Source organism: Canis lupus, chromosome 33, assembly GCF_048164855.1.
Source record: "Canis lupus baileyi chromosome 33, mCanLup2.hap1, whole genome shotgun sequence".
Taxonomy (NCBI): Eukaryota; Metazoa; Chordata; class Mammalia; order Carnivora; family Canidae; genus Canis; species Canis lupus.
Genome location: NC_132870.1, coordinates 12,607,714 through 12,623,942, shown reverse-complemented (window position 1 = coordinate 12,623,942; position 16,229 = coordinate 12,607,714). Strand labels below are relative to the sequence as shown.

The window sequence follows — 16,229 nt, the reverse complement described above, 5'->3', positions numbered from 1 at the left end:
AGAGTGAATGAAAATTATCTCCCAAAATTTTGTTGGAACTCTTGAGAACTTTCCTTTCTACTACATTGGTAGAATGATAGAGCAAAAGCTTAGAGACAAAGAAACAACTTGCCTGGATTTGTAACTAGCAGAGGAATGATGTATCACATGATGAAGAAAGGCCAATTGCTGGATCTATCTGTATCTGAAGCCATTTGGCCTACTCCATTTAATAATCTAATGAGTATCTTCCTTTCCATTTATCTCAGTTTTTTAATTCAATCAAAAAGGCTTCTCGTACAGAGCATAATATGAGTCTATAACTTTCTATGAGACACTAGTCAAGGTTTTGGAAGCAACAAGACAATGAGAATCACTGAGAAGATTCTGTGGTGGTCAGAATAATGACCTCCCCCAAAGATGTGCACATTTTAATCCCTAGAACCTGAGAATATGTTATTTTACGTGAAAGAAAGATTTTTGCAGATGTGATTAAGGATAAAGACCTTCAGATTAGAAGGCCCAATCTAATCACATAAGTCCTTAAAAGTAGAAAAGGGAGGCAAAGAGGTCATGAAATGGAATGGAAGAAGAATGAGGAAAGATTCTAAGCATGAAGAAGAGTCACATCTGTTATTAGCTTGGAACATGGATGTAATAGGCTTTGATCTGAAAAATGTGGTGCCATCTAGAAGCTAGAAATGATCCACAGCAGGAAGCAAGAAAAGATGAAACTCATCCTTACCACTACAAGGAACTGTGTTCTGCCGACAGTCTGAATAGAAAACGTGTTCTCCCTGAGAGCCTCCGAAAAGAAATTTAACCTGCTGGCACCTTGATAAATATCCATTCCAGACTCCTGACCTATGAGCTATAAGGTAATAAATTTGTGTTGTCTTAAGTCACTACATTTGTGGTAATTTGTTACAGCAGCAATAGAACTAATACAGATTCTGATCACTCTATTTGCCTTGGAGAATCTGGGAATCAGACCATACCACCAAAAGTTCTATTAGCAGGATCCCCTGGACATTAGGAGAGGAAACTGTGGGCCTCATCTTCAGGGTAATTATATTAGCACACCCACAGGATAGGAGGAGAGAAATACAGCATAAGAGAAGGCAGAGATACCAGGCTGATAAAACATGTGCCTCATTTTGTGTCACTGAGCCATCATTGACATGGAGCACATTTGCTGTGCTACCCTTGGGCTCTGGTAATCATGTTCAAAATTCCTAATTCAGCATTAGTAAGGAAAAAGCAACAAGGTTGAGCCTTGGAGACCTAGAAAGCAGTAATCCATGATGGAGAAACTTCTCTCCATCATTGTTAGTACACATGGCGGAGGTTCTGACAGCAAGGGAGAGTGGTGACAGGAAGGGAAAGCAATAGGAATGCTGAATGAGAACCACAGGAGCAGTAACACTGACAGGCTCTAGAATGATCTGGGCTTCTGTAGCAGCAAAGTTATAGCAGCCACTAGGGAAGAACATGAAATCCTCAGAATCCTTAAGTGGGGGTGGAAAGAAAGGAGAGAGTCAGAGTTCCACTGAGAATTCTGAGGAGCAGTGAAATCAAGGAATAATAACTGAAATTATTATATTTATATAATATAATAATAATTATATAAATTATTATATTATATTATATTATATTATATTATATTATATTAGTCCTCAGTGTCCTCCAAACCCCCAGCCCAGCTGTATATGGGTTTACACACACACTAGTTTATATTTACAGAATCTTCTCAGAATCTCATAATCTAAATGAGCTCATGCCCTTTTTGTTTTTCAATGATACCCTTGCCTTCAGGATGACGTCTTGGAGGACCTCTCAAGGTCCATCATTCAAGGCTCTGTTAATAATGGTTTTATGCTACAAGGTCAAGACAGGCAGCTTTCCAGCTTATGACACATTTGTGCTGAGTTGACACAATGAGAAGGCCTAGCTACTTCTGACAGAATGTTTCTCTGCTCTTCGTTTACCTGGCTTCAGATGTCTTCTGTAGAGAATTTTTCAGGGTGTTATTTAGTTATAAATCTCTGAAGAAAGTACTGGCAAAAAAAAAAAAGTTTTTAAAGTGGAGATCTTAAGCAATATTTTCTTCATTCAAGAAAAATAGCTTTTATTGCTAAAGCATCCGAGTCAGCTTCCTCTCTTAGGTAAATCACGATTTTATTTTGTCCCCTTTTTGTAATGTGCTAGGATTGTACTCCTAAAATGAATGGTTATGTTATATGAAAACTTATGCTGTATTTGAAAAATCCTAAGAATTTTGAATAATTCATTTAATTTTTTAAAAATATTAGGCCCTACTTAAAGACACTTCTAGCTATTTGGACTTTGATGTTAATGGGCCAAGAACAAAACGACAGAGAAATTAACAATGGTAATAGCAACAAGAATTCGTTAGGCCAGTGCTTGCTATATGCTGATGAATCGTAAGGAACTCATAATGAATAAATACCATATTTTAAAAGGTCATAACCTAGAGATTTTATGCATGTATTCTTTTGTTTATTTACTCATGTATAGATATGTCTTTGTCCATTAATGACTCAGTTGAGCTGATCCCAGATAATCTATAAAATGAGGGCTAGTGACCTCTTGATACGCAATTTGAAAGAAAGCATTCCAGTTCATATTTCTTACAGTAGTTTGAGCTTGGGAAATTTTAAAGAAGGCAACTGGAAAGTGGTTGTTTTTTTTTTTTTTTTTTTTTTGTATAAAGCTATATTTAGTTTTATTTGTTTATCTTCCTTGCTGCTTAATTTACCAATCTACATCTACTAAACAGCAAACAATGGCATGTCCTTTCTAACCTCTAGGATTTTCTGTGTCGGGAAGGACAGTTAATTGCACGCATACAAATTACTCCATGGTAAAGAGCAATGCACTGCTTTTCCTGAATCATTAAGATTAATTTTTCTTTGCAATTCTCAGAAATAGCAATCTGTAAGATTAATAATATACAGTAACACAATGTGCATTTTTCTTTCCTTTATTGTTCTTAATAAGTAAGGGCAAGGATTTGAAGTAATATTAACTAAGTGTTGCTCATTAAACTCACACACTCAATACAGTTGAAAAAGAAAATAATTTTGTGGCTAAATCCTGTTTTCCTATAATCCACTTTGATTCCTGGATTTATAAGAAATCCATATTATCAGGATACTGGATTTTTAAAATATTTTTAGGAACTGTGTTCTTCTTACTAGTCAATCTTTAAAAAAAAAAAAAAAAACCTAGCAAAACAAAAAACAGGAGATTCCATAAAATCCTCTCATGTTAGCTTTGCTTAAGTAATGATAGACAAAATGTCTAAGATACCTCAAAGAATTTAAGAGATGTAAAGAATCTTGACATCATCTGCTCTATACTCCCTTCCCCACACCCTTCAGCCCTGTTCTGTGGGCAAGAAAGATGCCTGCTTTGCTCTCCACTGGACCCCATTTCAGAAAAGAAAGTTGAGGCCCAGAGAGTGGTGACCATTATCACTTCACTATCGGGTAAGCAAGCAGGACTCCTAACTTCCTGTCCAGTTTTCATTTCCTGCACCCAGAGTCCCTGGAGGATGTGAAGGGTCAAAACAAAAATTCAAATAATGATGTAGATCTAATGTTAGGGCTAGAAGGAATGTAGTCATCTAGTCCAACTCCCATATTTTCTAGATGAAAAATATGAGACCCAGATAGATTTTTGAATTGTCTGGGGTCATATGCATTGTCAGAGGAAAAGCAGAACCCAGTGGTGTTGCTCCCTCACCCCCACTGTCATCAGAAGTCAACAGGCTGTCTGTAATAGGACGTGGGGAAGTAAGGCCAACTACCAGGAGCTCGATGGCTCTTTTATCTCTTTGTTTCTCACAGATGAGTTCTATGTAAATAACTTTCTCCAAATGTAGTGTGTATAACTATTTCAAAATGAAGATCCTCAAGACATTCCTAAATTCCTTGAGTAAATAATAGCCAAATAATTAATTGGCCTTTTAGAGAAAACACACTAACCTAACTCTCACTTCTCCCTTCTTGTGGTACATAAGGAACAGAGCCATATTCTGCCATAATTTGTGGTTGAATGTCATAATTACATTCTAGATACTCCTACTGAAAATAGAGGTTATCAGGTGCCATTGGCACATAGCTCTAATATGTCATTTTTTAGCTAAAAAAGAAAATATGTCCTAGGGGAGAAGCAAGCAGTGCTTAATGGATCAAGAGAAATGAACCATTGCTTTTAGTTGTACTTTTTATTTAACCTATTTGGAATGGACTGAATGTTTCCCCTAAAATTCAAATACTGAAATCACACCCCCAATATAATGGTATTAAGAGATGGTACCCTTGGAAGACAATTGGGTCACGCGGGCATCTTGCAAATGGGATTAACGCCCTTATACAAGGGACCCCTAAGAATTTTCTTGCCTTCTCCACCGTGTCAGGATACAGCAGGAAGATAGCTGTCTGGGAACCAGGAAACAAGCCCTCATCAGACATTGAATCACCTGGCATCTTGATCTTGGATTTCCCAGCCTCCAGAACTGTAAGAAACAAATGTTTGTTCTTTAAGGCACCTAGTCTCTGGTATTTATTGTAGCAACCCAAACTAAGGTACATGAACTCTACATTTTCAATAGAAAGAACTGTGAAATCTGTATTAGTAGACTCTCAGATGTGAGGGCATTTGGAGACGTTGGTGAGAAAAGCATTGAGTGGGTGTGATGGTGATGGCTTTCCAACTGTGTGCTGAAAACAAATCTTGTCACAGCCAAACCCTTAAAACTCCCTCTCACATTCACTTGATACTCCAGGATAAAGATGTGTTTGCCACAGCATCTCTGAAAAATTTAACTCTTTCTTAATTCATTTATAACCTGGGATCTGATTTCTTTGAAGTAAAAACAAATTAACACAAATTGCCATTATATAAGTTTCACTTGTGTTAAGTACTGTGCTATGTGCCTTAAATACATTATGCCCAGTGTCATACAAGATGGATCTCATGAGCTCCCTTTACAGATGATGAGTCTGAGAAGCTCAGAAATTGCCTAACAGGTCAGTTAAATAAGTAAGTCAAGAACAGGTAACTTAACAGGTAAGTTAAGGACAGAGATTGCTTCCCCTTGCCTTTCAACAGAGCCAGGTGATCTCCACAGATTCCTCTTCTATTCTGATCCTACTCCACTTTGCAACCCCATCTATCTTACTATACTACATCTAAATGAGGTTTGGAAATAATGCCCAACCTCAAAGAGGCTGTACTGCCCCTGCTCTGACAGTGGAGATGGTTTGCTCACTTCCCATTGTTAGAGCCTCAATAATAAAGAAGAATTGGAGAAGGTCAAGATGAGACTTGTTTTTAGTTTTGCTTTTTACTTAACCTATAGTCTACATTTTCAATAAGAAAAATAGTGAAATCCACATTACTAGACTCTCAAACTCAATAGGGCATTTGGGGACCCTGGTGAGATAAGCATTTGAGTGGGTTTAAGGAGATGTTTGAGCAAAGGAAAATTTGGAGATTGAATCTTGACACTTCTTAATCAGAATAATATTCAAATCCAAAAAGTGGAGCAAAAATAAGTACTAACTATGGGATAGAGTGGGAGAAGGAAACAATAAGATTAAAAAGATTTTAGAAATACTAAGTAAGATAGAAGGAATGTAGGAGGTGATGAGGGTGATAGTGTGGTTGGCAGGGGTGGAGTTTTGGCATAATTTTAAGTGTATACCTAATAAGATTTAAACATGAGCTGTCAGAGGAATAGTTTCTAGGTTAAAACAAGGTATAGACAGAGACTTAAAAGATCAGAGATTTGTCACTGTTTCTTAACTTCTATAAAATATTACGTAATTATGTTGACTCTTTCAGCAATAAAAAGTGACCTATCCTTCATATTAACATGGAAGTTAAATCTTGTCCATGATTGTTCGACAATCTTGTAACATTGAAATATCACCCAAAAGGAATTAGGCTTTATGTTTTGGGTAAGACTATTGATTGAGTTGGCGTGTATATGAAATTTGTGTAAAAATAGTCTTCCGAATCCAGTATGTTTTTCCTATTATAGTGACAAATTAAACACTCATCTTAACCTTAGTCAGAGTGGCACATTTATACTCAAAGGCTGTAGTGGGTCATGATGGGAAAAAAAAAAAAAGAAGATGAGGAGTCTATAAATTGTAATCTGTAAGTAAAAAATGCAGTATTTCTGTTTTCTAGGACTCAGCTATGAAGCAACATTTAAGAGAAAATATCATTACTATTCACCCTATCTTTTACAGACATCATTATTATTGTAATTGTATGTTAAAAACTATGCATTTTTGGCAACAACTGCTCTGGCCATTTGCTATAGAACAATACATAGGTAGGTAAGTAGATGATCAATATCTAGATAGAGAATATCGATAGATGTGGGCAAACATATGCATGTGTCTTTAAGTATCTCAGTGTGATGCATGTATACTCTATCATTTTTTTCAAATTTTGGCTAACTGAAATATTTCTAGACTTCAGAATTTTTAAATACCTATTCCCAGGCTCATATATGACTATTTGTGATCTTTGGGGCAGGTGGTATTAAAACATCTTATAAGTACAAAATTAATCTGCGTTGCTACAATCAGAGAAAAAATAACCCCCAAAAGCCCCACGAAAACTATTACCTTTGCCCCCTGTCTCCCCAACAGACCATTCCCACCTTGAGGTAACTTTTTTTGTCTTCTCACCCATTCGTGTGGTTATTAGCTCAGGTTTGGGAGCAGCTCATTTTTCTAGATGCATCTGATAGTTTTTAATGCTGGTTTTTGTTTTGTTTTGTTTTGTTTTGTTTTGTTTTGTTTTGTTTTGCCAGTGGGTGACAGAAATGTGTGCCAAGGTTTTTTGCCCACATAAAGTTCTAAAATTAAACATCAAGAGTTATCTTTCCACTTCAGGAAGTCCTGTGAAAGCTTAGATTGTTTTGTCATCAGGTCAGTAGAATATCTGAGGAAATAGGTTCATCGGTTTTCTGTCTTCATCCAATGACAATATAGAAGATGAGAAGACTAACCCTTCCAGTTAGAATCTGGGGAGGCTTCAAAAAGAGAAACATGTTAAACACTTTAATCTCACTCATCTTGACCTCTGTGGTTAGTAATACACTCAATGAGTCCAGAATAAGACATGTCTTTCTTACCATTACCAAGCAAGGTTTGCTGTTCTCATTGTTATATTTGCGGTTTATACATATTTTTTATATTTTAGATACAAGATGAAACATAAGGTACCACTTTATCCACTTTATGCTACATAGATTTTCCTTTCCTTTTTTTTTTTTTCTTTTTTAAGATTTTACTTGTTTGAGGGGAGAAAGAGAGAAAGCCGTGCACATGGCCAAGAGCATGGGGGGCGGGCGGGGAGGGGCAGAGGTAGAGGGAGAAACAGAGTTCTCACTGGGCAGGAAAGCCCAATTCCCAGGACCCTGAGATCATGACCTGAGCTGAAAGCAGAGCTTAACTGACTGAGCCATTTTGATGTCCCAGCTTTCTTTTTCTTATCATTGATTACTTTGTTGTTAGGCAATACACTTTAAAATCACTAAAAGCACAATAGAAAATCAGTAAACATTTTATTCTTACCCCTTTGCATAATTTTCTCTGTTTTTCCACAATGCCATATTGGGGCTTTTTGCCCATTTGGAGGCTCTCCTTTAATGAGCCCTGAAACATCTATTTGCAGTAAGCTGCAGTAAGATGCAGGTAAGTATTGTCCAAAGAACTTCAGTCTCTACATGAAATATCTATAAGAAAGCCTAGAGAAGAGATGCCTGGGTGGCTCAGTGGTTTAGCTTCTGCCTTCAGCTCAGACCATGGTCCTGGGGTCCTGGGATCAGGTCTCGCATTGGGCTCCCCCCAAGGAGCCTGCTTCTCCCTCTGCCTGTGTGTCTGCCTCTCTCTATGTGTCTCTCATGAATAAATAAATAAAATCTTATAAAAAAAAAAGAAAGCCAAAGAAGATCATAAACAATAAGTCAGATACTTGGAGAAGAACACACTGCACATAACCAACAGTTACTGAGTACAGCTAAGGAAGAAAGACAACTATGATTCCTGCCCTCCCAAGATCACAGCTATTACTCTTGACTTATGAGCAGGTCAACAACAAGGTGGCAGTTAGTATAAGTGAGGATTGAGGATGAGTTGGGGAAGAATCAGTGAGAAGAGGTCATACTTAAGAAAGTGATGTGGATAAAATTTTTTCCCAACCCGGGTGATAACTTGTTGTGCATTAATTATCATGAAACTCAACAGTTAGCAAACATTTTTTGTGGAGGGCACACTAGTAAATATTTTAGGCTTTGCCATCCAATAGTCTTTGTCACAACTATTCAACTCAGCAATGTTCCAATTAAACTTCAGGAACAGGCATCAGCTAGACTTGGCCTAAGGGCCATAGTTTGTTGACCCCTGATATAAATTATCACAGTTTCAAACTTGGATATGTGTTTAGAGAGTGATATAATTAATAGAGAAGGAAATAGAAGGAAATTTGGGTTTCATGAAAAAAAAAGACTTTGGCATTAATAAATATTTGATTTAATATGACAAATATTTCCCGAACACTTACTGTGTAATATTAGGCATAAGGTATAAGGAAATGGATAAAATATGAGCTCTGCTCTCAAGGAACTCACCGTCTATCATACAATGGATAATCATGACATGGAATCACAGCTTTAGGGAAGTATTGTGTCCTGAAATAAGCAAGCCATATATGTGGGCTCAATAAAGTGCCTCATTCAAATCACAGTTCACAAAACACACTCATGGTTCAGTGAGCTGGGCTGAGAAGGACAAGCTGGAAAAGTTGCTAGTGCACAATGACAAAGGAAATAAGTTCTTTGGTTTTAAATACTGAGAAAGTGTTGTAGTCTGAAAAGTATGCCCCCTCCCAAAGATATCCACACCCTAATCCCTAGAACCTATGGATATAGGTTCCTTGCATGGCAATGGAACTTTCTGATGTGATTAAATTAATGACCTTATGATGGTGAGATAATCCTGGTAGGCCCAATAAAATAACAAGGGTCCTTCTAAGAGGGACCTGGGTAGGTCATAACTAGAATAAGCTGCTGTGATGACAGAAACAGAAGTTGGGGTGATTTGGCAGCCAAACTAGGAATGCTAGCAACCTCCAGAAGCTGAAAAAGACAAGGAACAGATTCTCTCCCAGGGCCCCTGAAGGAACTAGCTTTGCCAGTGCCTTGATTTTAGCCCTCTAAGTCTCATTTTAGAGTTCTAAGCTCCTAAACTATAAGATTAAATTTGTGTGGTTTTAAGTTAAATTTGTGAGAATTTCTTAACATAAAAACTATAGAAACTAATTAATACAAGAAGTAAAACCAACCTAAGTTATACTGTGATCAAATTTTATTTTTTCCCCCAAACTCCAGAAGAGAAAATTTATATTCCTAGCCCCTGGAATAGTGCCAGAAGCAGAGTATATGCTCAATTCAAAAACAGAGAAACAATAAATGTCATAGTAGTACCATGATACTTCAGAAAGATAGGAGAGTTTTAAAACTAGAGGAATGTTCCTACAGCGAGAAAAAAAAAAAAAAACTTAAATGCTGTTGGGAACTATAAAAATAGCGATGTCTTAGCCACATGTTTACACCTGATAGGTGAAGATGCAGAAGAATTATTATATAAATTTAAAGGTAAATTAATTATTGAGTCAAATTCTCCAATACGCAGTCCTTTTCTCATATATTCTTTTGTTAGTTACAAGTGAGGGGGTCTAAACTTCAGTTTTTTTAATAAATAACTATGTTTTTCTTTGTCTACACTTCTGATCACTCCTGCTATTCCTCTTGTAACTGAACAGGGAAAAAATTCAGGAATCATTTAGGGGTTGATGTGAGAAGAAGTCTGAACCTGATGATTCCTACAAGCCTTCAAGTTCATGTCCACATCCCTCAGCATTACTATGGCAAAGAAGGGGGCCTATCTCCCCTCTCCTAAAAACAAAAGCCTTTGGGGGCACCTGGTGGCTCACTTGGTTAAGTGTCTGCCTTTGGATCAGGTCATGATCTCAGGGTCCTTGGATGGAGCCCCTTGGTGTGGGGAGGCTCCCTGCTCAGTGGAGAGTTTGCTTCTCCCTCTCCCTCTGCATCTCCCCTACTCCCACCACCTGGCTTGTGCTCTCTGTCACTTTCTCTCATAGATCATAAAATCTTTTTTTTTTTAAAGCCCCATCAGACTGATCTTGTATGGCCACTTTGCTTCTTTAAACTTTTCCTAATTTGAGAGGTAGTGGATATAAGATAAAGAATGAAGAAAAGAAAATGAACTCAAATATCAAATTCAATAGTTGCCTTTTTCTCAAACCCCACCAGCCACAAAGCATTGTTAGTGAGAGTCAATGGCTGCTGTAACAAACTCCCAAATCTTGGTGACTTAGCATAGTTAACTGAATTTTGTGTTAACATATAAAAAAAATCCAAAATAAATGTTCCTAATCAGTGGTCAGTCTTCTGTGTGGTTAATCAGAGACCCAGGACTTCCCAGGGCCTTGTAGTCTTCCATGAGATCAATAGAAGAGAGAAAAGCATGCAGAACATTTTCGTAAGTCTGGAAGCAGTAGATAGCACTTCCACCATAAGCCAGGAGTCAGAGTTCTTTCATATGGCTACATGCTTCTAACTGCAAGGAATTCTGGGGTACACAGGACAGCTATGTAACTGGGAGGTGGACAAAACAGATTTGATAAAGATAGAGGCTCTATATAGGCTGGCCTCTGGCTACTGCCCCCAACTCATTTCCTATTTTTCTTTCCTTCGTTTAGTGTGTTCCAACCATTTTGGCCTTCTTGCTGATCTTCAAATATACCCAGCCAAAGTCCTGCCTCAGAGCCTTTGTATCTGAAAAGCCATCTAACTATTCACTAGATATGCACACAGTGTGCTCCCTAACTTCACTCTGCTCAAAACCACGTCTCAAGAGGATTTCCCTGACCACCTCCACCCATCTAAACTCGCACCCTGTCACTCCAGTCTCTTACTGGGTTTTTCCCCTCGAGGACATGCATCATTATCATCACTATCTGACATTATAACATATATTTGTTTATTCAATTTTTATCTGTTTCCTCCATGAGCGTGTAAGCTCCTAAAAAGTCAGAGACTTTGTCTGTTTTGTTCATTGCTGTATTTGGAGCATCTAGAACATTGTCCAATGCATAATAAAACACCAAGTATGCATTTTATTGAATGAACTGTTTCTTAAAAAGGACTTCAAATACGTAAACACTGCAGGGGCTCTATCTTCTACTGGCCCTTTTTGAGCACAGGCCAGGATACCCTGTCTCTTAAATATCTCTCATACATTCCACTTTCTCATCCCACTACCTGCTCTCCATCTTGAATTTAAGACTCATTTCAAGGATCTTCTCTTTTCGCAAAACGCCAGCTGTCCCGTGTTCCATAGTGCCTCCTGTGTAGCTCATGCCTGTATGGAAATCAACTGTTTATGCATCTGTCTCCCCCGCAGGACTGTGAATTTCTCCTGGCCTGGGCTGTGTATTATTCAACTGTGTGTCCTCATTGCTTAGTATAGTGTCTGGCATATGGTAGAATCAGCGAATATCTGCTTGTCAAGACTGTCCAATGATTTGGAAGACTTCTTGCTTCAGGAAAACTTACCTAGAGAAAAAGAGAATATCCACTCAAACTTCTCTAAGCAGTTTTAGTAAGAATTTGCCAAAACATTATTCCTCCCAACTCCTTCAGAACTGTAAGAACACAAACGAAATTATTCCTTGAATCGTGTATAATTAGTGCAATGGTTATTAGAGCTGGATTATTTATTTTCTGTATTTTGGCTATTGTTGACAATGCGGCTATAAACATCAGGGTTCATGTACCCCACATCCTATTTATGTCATTTTATAGAATTTAGAACATAATCTTATTTTAAATGATTATAGAGATTTTAGTATTTGTTAGTTTTTTACTTTGAACCATTTTGTTGTTCAATTCATGATCAGAGAAATCAGGCCTAATAGTAGCATCATTGCTATAAGGAAAAAAGATCCATTTCATACTAATATACTATCTGATATAATTTCTCGAACTGTCTTATATAGAGAGATACAGAGAGATTCCTTATAGTAAATGAATAATTAGGGAGATAAGCCATCCTGGAAATTACATAAAGAAACAATAAACCATTCAGTGATTAGAAAATCAAATATTTTTCTAAAATAGAGAAGTCCTTTTTACATTTGTCTTTTTTTTTTTTTTTAAGATTTTGTTTATTCATGAGAGACACAGAGAGAGAGAGAGAGGCAGAGACACAGGCAGGAGAGATGCAGGCTCCATGCATGAAGCCGGATGTGGGACTCGATCAGGGCTCCAGGGTCACGTCCTGGGCTGAAGGCAGGTGCTAAACCGCTGAGCCACCCAGGGATCCCCTGCATTTGTCTTTCATGTGTATAAAAAGATTCCAAAATTTCTGGTAACATTTAGAAGGATGTAATCTTATCAGACATATTTTCAATCTATAAAAAATAAAACTATATATCTAGGCTTTATGGAACATACATATATATGTATATATTTTCTGTGATATATACATATATTCATATCTACACACATACAGTATATATAACACTGTGTATATATATATATATATATATATATATATATATATATATATATAAAATAACTCTGGATATGTGTATAAAATCTCTTCATATTTACCATGGTCAATAACCATGTCTCCTAGGAAAGGGAATCATGACTTTTAGTTCTGTTCCACCATATTATTTGCACTTACAGACTGATTAGGTATTGGTTCTACATTCATCCATGCCAAAAAAGCAGGTTAAAGACATAGCAACCGAACTGGATGTGAATCTATAAAATGGATTCTATTTAGATCCTCACCAAAAAATTAGTAATGTCTAAGCTACTACATCATGATGAATACCAGCCATAGAAAATTAAGGCAACTGGGTATTACAATGTTAACCTCATTAATCAATGAATATGAGTCTATAAATCCATAAGAGCCAAGTATAGCCTAAATTTCTCTGGGATCTTGAACAGGTATCAACCCATTTGCATTGTCACTAATGAGTATTGTAGTGACTTCAGGTTTCAGGAAATAAAGTGAGATACCTGTTACAATTCTACCTTTAATTAAGGTATGAGGAAAGACAGGATATGAAGATCCATTTTTCCTTCGAGTTTCCAGGTTCTACTGCCATTCTAGAAGAGCTGTTAGGTACATCAGATTTTCCATTCTGCACAAATCCAGAAGGCATCATTTATATAGAATACAAGATATATTCCTTGAGTTGTGCAATTTCATTACTAGATCAACTTAACATCCACAAACAATGTGATTATAACTCGAATTTATTCATTCGTTAATTCAGTCCTTGTTAACGACTGATGTAGTGGTGAAGCTAAATGCCAAGTGACTTTATTCTTGCAAGGGCTTCATATCCAATATAGAAAACAAAATCAGGGACTATATCTTATTTTGAATTTGTTTTATTTTTCTTTTGTGATGCAATACTGCACATTTCCAGCAGGAATCCTTGTGGTTCTATATTGAAAAATAATATTCCATCCAATATATTGTAGGTTAGAGCTGTCAAAAAGAAAGAGCAAGAGACCAGCTGGCTGACTGATTGGCTATTTTAGGCAGGATCTCCTGGGGCTCTAGTACCTGTATGAGGCTAATACAGGCCAGGAGTTTAGCTTTGCAGTTTGCTAAAATCAATTCTCTCTGTTCACCCCAAGTGTGATCAAACTCTGGAGAAATTATTTAGACTAAAAAAACTCAACAAGACATGGATAGGCAAGCCAAAGTATGAATTTATTTGTGTAGGTTGATATATATGGCAGGATATGTATCAATGATCAGGATGATGCACTAAGGAAACTGAGTTAGAGATGAAAAGGTTGTGAGCTCAACCTAGGATAACAGAAGTTAAGAAATTTTAAAAAGTATTCTATTGGGCTAAACTAGCTATTAGAATGATATTTTAAATAGCTTTTTAAAGATATAATTCACATAGTATACAATTCACCCTTTTAAATTGTACAATATTTTTGGTATATTCACAGTGTTATGCAATCATCACTCCTATCTAATTTTAGAACATTTTCATCACCCCAAAAAGAAAACCCATACCCATTAGCAGTCACTCTCCATTTTCTCCTTTCTCCTGCTGTACATCCCTAGGAAACCACTAATCTACTCTCCAACTCTATAGATTTGTGTATTCTGGATAGATTGGCTATCAGTGGGATCTTTTAATACAGATTTTTGTGGCTGACTTCTTTCATTTTGCATGTTTTCAGAGCTTATCCATGCTGTAGCCTGTATTAATCCTTTTTTATTTCCAAATAATATTCTATTTTATGGATATAGGTACTATAGTTGATGGGTATTTGGGTTGTTTCTCCTTTTAAGCTGATATGAATAATGCTATTATGAACATCTTAATACAAGTCTTTGTGTGAACATGTACTTTAATTTCTCTTGGATATATACTGAGGATGTAATTGCCAGGTCATATGGTAACTCTATGTTTAACCTTTTGGGGACATGCCAAACTACTTTCCAACAGAGCTGCACCATTTTTAATTCCCTTTCACAACTATGAACATTCTGATCTCTCCACATACTTGCCAGGATTTGTTATATTCTGTTGTATGACAGTAGACCTCTTAATGGATATGAGGTAGTATCTCATTGTGGTTTTAATTTGCATTTCCCTTATGGCTAATGATACTGAATGTCTTTTCTCTTTTTAAAAGATTTTGTTTATTTATTTATCAGAGAGACACACAAAGAAAGACAGAGACATAGGCAGAGGGAGAAACAGGCTCCCTTTGGGGAGCCCAATGTGGGACTTGATCCCCAGGACCCTGGGATGGCATCCTGAGTGGAAGCCAGATGCTCAACCACTGAGCCACCCAGGCATCCCTTGAACGTCTTTTCATGTGCCTATTGACCATTTGTATTTCTTTGGAGAAATGTCTATTCAGATCTTTTGCCTGTTTTTTGAATGGAACACATATAAGATGTTTATTGACAAGTAATATTACATGGTATGAATATACCACACTATATAGATCCATTCATCAGCTGATGAGTACTATTAAATAATTATGTTTTTATAGAGAATGTTGGTGATCTCAGCAGATGGAGAAGGGGGAAAAAATTGGACTAGGGAAACTAACTCAATTTATGAGCCTGACTCAGAAAAAAAAGTAATAGTGTTTGAAAGAATGGGCAAATTTTATTACATAGAGCTAACATCTTTAAGATAGGAAAAGGGTAGAGTAGAGTTCAAAGTGAATGAGGCAGGGAAGTCAGTCTCCAGATAGTGGTTATATTTGAAGTCACATGCTAGTTGCATTCTCTTTTCAGGAGGTTCATCCAATTTATAGCTGAACTCCACCAAATTACCAGAAAAGGTTGCACCTAGGTACCATTAGCCCACTGCCATTGGAGAAAAAGGGGCTGGCAAGAGCTAAGAAGGGTTAGGGTCTCAGACAAACATGTTGGAGTACCAGCAAATGAAGCTTTACTGAGGTAGCAAGCAGAATTAGGACCATATGAGCCAAGAGAATACAGTGGAGAACAGGGAGGAAGATGGATCATCATCGCAGATATGGTGGCTTGTGGCCCATCTCAGTCGTTCCATGTCAAATATGGAAATTCAATGAGATGATTTCCATAGGCCACCAGCTGCATGCTGTAAGTCTACTGCCTGCCTTGGTCAGAGCTGGGTTTGGGACTCAAAAGCTTGAGGACAGGTAGGGAAAATCCTGAGGTAACATGGAGCAAGAGAAAGGCAAGGACATCCAAAGCTCTCCAGCAAAATATATATCCGATACTAGCTTATCTGTCCGTCTATCTAACATCTGGGTTTTTTTGGTTTTTGTTTTGTTTTGTTTTTTTCATTAGAAGAAAGTTCTAACTCCTCCTTTGGACCCTTTCTTCCAGCATTAGAACAGATTTGTGAGCCTTTGATCTAATACCAAATGAAACGGTTCTTTTGTGATTAGGGGTCATATTGTATGAAAAAAAAAATTCCTTTAAATACCAGAATCATCCCCAGCCTGCTAAAAAGACCCCATTATGAGAGCCCCCACCCCCACCCCCGGGGAATAGCAGGGAGCAATTGACCTGGGAGCCAAATGCAATGCAAAATGGTGAAATGTCATGCCAGATGCATAC

The 16,229-nt window shown here is 37.2% G+C and overlaps 1 long non-coding RNA gene across 2 annotated transcripts in view; it reads right to left on the bottom strand.

Annotated features, from left to right (window-relative positions):
• The window catches only part of LOC140623486 (uncharacterized), a 109,552-nt gene that overhangs the window by 85,708 nt on the left and 7,615 nt on the right, over positions 1-16,229 (bottom strand). For both annotated transcript variants that reach the window (XR_012023096.1, XR_012023097.1), the window contains 2 exons: positions 4,324-4,522; positions 1,968-2,036 (listed from right to left, as the gene is read on the bottom strand). This is a non-coding gene — a long non-coding RNA (uncharacterized lncRNA). The remainder of the gene's footprint in view (positions 1-1,967; positions 2,037-4,323; positions 4,523-16,229) is intronic.